Genomic DNA, 3887 nt, shown 5'->3' with positions numbered 1-3887 from the left:
AGCTAGTAAATGTGCATTTACAAAGTGTTTGAGTCAATAATAAGCAAAAAATCATTAGTTAAAGATCGCGATTGCTCAAAACACGGTCAAATGAGTTTTTCAATAACTTTGTTGAATTTCTCGCTTGCTTCAGATGAAAATGGTGCAGAATTCAAAGTAGTTTGAGAATTTATATTTAAAAAAAATTCTACCTCCCCTGGGAACATTTTTGACGAAAAGTAAAATTCACATGCGTATTTTTGGAGCTCAGTCGATTCCTTTCGGGGTTTTTTAAGAGTGGTTTACTTCAATTAGCGTATTTGGACTTCAGTGTTCCCCAAGTTTTAGAAGTCACTCCAAACTTGAGCTTTTGAGCGATTTCAAGCAGAAGGCCGCGAATTTTGAGTCTGGTTTACTCCAAAAAGCGCGTTTGGACTTGAGTTGTCCTCCCAGTCTGAGCGGAAGATTTTTCTGATATTTTGCGAAGGTTTGAAAGTGTCCAAAGGGGGATTGGATGGGGTGAGCCCCATGAGTGCGTGTCGCGGCGTCTTGGTGGCGGCGCCTCTTCGCCGACGTCGCCTCGCCTTACGTAATTAGGCGACCCGGCGGCGTTGAGGAGGAGCGGCGGCGCGCCGCCCGCCGCCCCATTTTCCCCCCACGGAGCCCCGAAGCGTCGTGCTTTGGCCGCGATCGGCAGTCCCTTGCTATCGCCTGACCGCTTAGCTTGCCCGCCGAAGCTTTCTCAGAATTGTTGTGTCTGTTTCGAGGCGCGCACATTCACATTCACTCTCTTTCTAATTGAAAAAAAATTGTCGGTATCTGAAACAATACAATCTAATACACCGAATCCACCTTCGTGCGACGACACTGCGTTGGCTGGGTGTTCTTCAACATCTGCCAGTGGAGGGAAATCGTGGTGCGGTAGCCGGTAGTTTTTCACAGCTTGTGCTAAACAGTTTTTGGGATTTTTTCAACCGACCCGTTTTGCCTGGTCAGCTAACCAACGGCCTTCCTGGGATCCATCGCTGATTGTTCCAAAGTGAGTCCAGCAAGCGTTTTTTTACCATATGTTTCACTTTCTACTGCCGAAACTTAACGAAACGGGAATCAGACCGTAACCATCAATCGCCGTCCAAATTGTAGCTGTTGGACGTGGTGCCAAACGTGCATCGGAAGATGCAGAAAACCTCCAACAAAGTCGTTCTGGTTAAGTTGCGAAGTCGCCACCTGATATGCAGCAACCGACACCTAAACTGCAACAAAACTGTCCCCAGGATATCGTTTTTCTGACGTTGTCGATGGTGCAATCGGCTGCATAAGACTTGCACTGATCCGGTGTCAGCAGTTTCCTCCACACACTTTCGTGCCCAACATTAGACGGCTTATTCGGGCATAAACGGTTTTACTTCAGCACTTTTTCTCTCACTGCGTTTACATAATGTTAGGGTTTGTTGCTAAGCTTCATTGAGCTTTTTGCGAAACATCAAATGCTCTCATTATCCTCCTTTGCACTTTCATGGCTTGGTTTTGTAGTTTACAGCTTCACTAGATTTCGCAGAGATGTTCTATCGGTCAGCGTCAAAAATGTTGCTTTAGAAACTGAGTTTTTAGTTCGGCAGGTTTTCTAAGGGCAAAAATCATCTGTAAAAGGTTCCCAACCAGGAAACTGACATTGTTTTGTGTTTCCAATTTTTAAGGAGTTTGTTCGCAGTTTTACTTGCTTGCAGCTGATTTTTGTTGCAAAACTTTCCTCATTTGAGGTTGCTGGAAGGTTGTTGATAAAGTTTCCAATTATTTGGAGTTGTCAGTTTCAACTGCTTCAGTTGGAACGGTTGATCTAATCAGTTTTAGTTTCTCCTTGCCTTGGACGGCTGAAATTGAGCAGAATTTAGGAAGAAACTCTTATTCAGTCAACAACGTTTCCTTGAAAGATTCGTAACTTCTGCACTGAAGAGTAACATTATCTAAACTCACACACTTTGCTTTGCCTCAAAGTTGCTTGTTGACATAGCTGGGGAAGATTTTCTTTAAAACCCTGTAAATTTAATATTCGACCATAGAGATTGCATGTTTCGAATTAAAGTCAATGCTGTTTGCTTTGCACGTATTGCAATTGTCGCACTTTGACTGTATTAACCCTAAATCAGCAAAAGCTGTATAAATACCTACGGCAACGAGGCAAAATGATCATCCAAGTTTCACGGTTGAAAAGTTAAGAGCAAATAGGCATTATTTTATTAAGCGCGACATATCATTTAATCAGCAGGGAAAGCCTGTTTGTTCTGCTGGAGATAAAGGGAATGCCAGGAATGAATTTCGAACGGTTTTGCGTTATCTTCGCTAAAGATAAAGCTCCAAGTTTACGCGCTTTGCCAATGGATTTATTGGTGCGCGAATATGACTTGTTTGCGATCATTATTCAATTGCTGCAAACGTTGTTTGGATATATGGATTAACTATGGTAAACTAGTTTAACATTGAAGCAAAAATGCAAATACGTCGACAACAAATGGATTTTTCGGCAACGTGGAAAATTCCTGAGGAAACAGACAAATAAGATTTTTACGTCGTTGCAAAAGGCTCTCGAGCTGCACCGTTTAAGGGCCATTCGGTTTTATGAACAGGTCATAACCAGCAGATGAAAGCAAAGTTCAGAAGCAGTGACCGTTTTGAGAATCGCATTTGTTGCAATATGTGTTTTCCGTGAGGAGGCGAATTGGATATGGACAGCAGGAACTCGAGAAAAGAGAGAAAGTTCATTTCAACAAACCCATTGAACCACCTTGTGCTCCAAAATCTCTTTATTCAACCGAAACAAATCCGAACTTGTGTAAAATGTGAAACAAGTCGGTTGCGTAGGCGGCCGCTTTCGGCCATCCACCAAGTTTCGAAAATAGAACGAAACTTATAAATAAAACTTTTATATAGAATGGAAAAACAGGACGATAACTCATGTATGCCCGGCACCATGTGCATTCCGTTACTACACAAATCGCTTTATTTTCGTGTTTTTTTCGCTTTCCTTGAGTGGCGCACAACAGCCGACTTTTTTTCGAAAATATATGTCATTGGCCATTCCGGGAATTTTTTCGAAAATATCCAGTTTCAACCCAACAATTCGTCATGAGGATTTTCTATTACGGCGCACATTCATCGAGCTTTAAATGTGGGGAACGTGTAATGTGAATGCAATTGTCGGCGGATTTTTCGCAAAAATGAAACTCGATATTTGGCTTTGTTACTGTGCAAACGAGTGAGACGGGAATTTGATTGTTCAGTTAATTTACTAATTACCCGCGCAGATTCAGATTGTTTGTTTGTTCTTCACGTTAAACAAAATTGAAAAATCGCGTTCAAAAGTTTGGTAAGGGAAAGCATTAATTTTACATATTTTTCTTCAGTTTTGGTCAAATGTTTGTTGGTTGAAAGATCACTTCGACAGCCGAATTTTTTATTAGAACTTTGTTTTGTGGATCCAAATGATCGGAATGATGGGTGTTCGAAAATTCCTCGGATTTGCAGTTTTTGTCGATTTTTCACGTGTTTTGTTTATCGCAAAGAGGAAACTTAAACCAAGAAATGAGGCGCAAAATTTGAATGTCTGATGTGGATTGAAATTTTCTGGATTTTCTGAGCTTAAGCAAGTTTTTCCAGAATCGGCAACTGCGGGATGTATTGCCCCAAATAAAGGCAAACTTGGCATTTATGGTTATTTTCCTTTCTGATTCCAGTCGGAAAATGTTTTGACTTTCATTAACTTTTCCAACGTTTTCTTATTCATCAACATTGTACATACTTTCCTGACTGTGTTTCAGTTCCAAATCAAAATCAATTCCTGGGCTTCAGTCATTTATTGTCTATTTATCAATTAAAATACGTTTCGGTGTTTTCCACCATCATCAGTTTCT

At 41.1% G+C, this 3887-nt stretch overlaps 1 protein-coding gene across 1 annotated transcript in view; it reads left to right on the top strand.

The window, feature by feature from the left end:
• The first annotated feature begins 653 nt into the window (after positions 1-653).
• The window catches only part of LOC109537553 (protein muscleblind), a 153081-nt gene continuing 149847 nt past the window's right edge, over positions 654-3887 (top strand). Inside the window, exon 1 of the mRNA XM_048662547.1 lies at positions 654-1018. The gene's annotated coding sequence lies outside the window, so the exon portion shown is untranslated. The remainder of the gene's footprint in view (positions 1019-3887) is intronic.

This window comes from Dendroctonus ponderosae, unplaced genomic scaffold (assembly GCF_020466585.1).
Source record: "Dendroctonus ponderosae isolate FM_Combo_2020 unplaced genomic scaffold, Dpon_F_20191213v2 Dpon_F_20191213_11, whole genome shotgun sequence".
NCBI lineage: Eukaryota > Metazoa > Arthropoda > Insecta > Coleoptera > Curculionidae > Dendroctonus > Dendroctonus ponderosae.
This window is presented reverse-complemented; position numbering and strand designations above follow the sequence as displayed.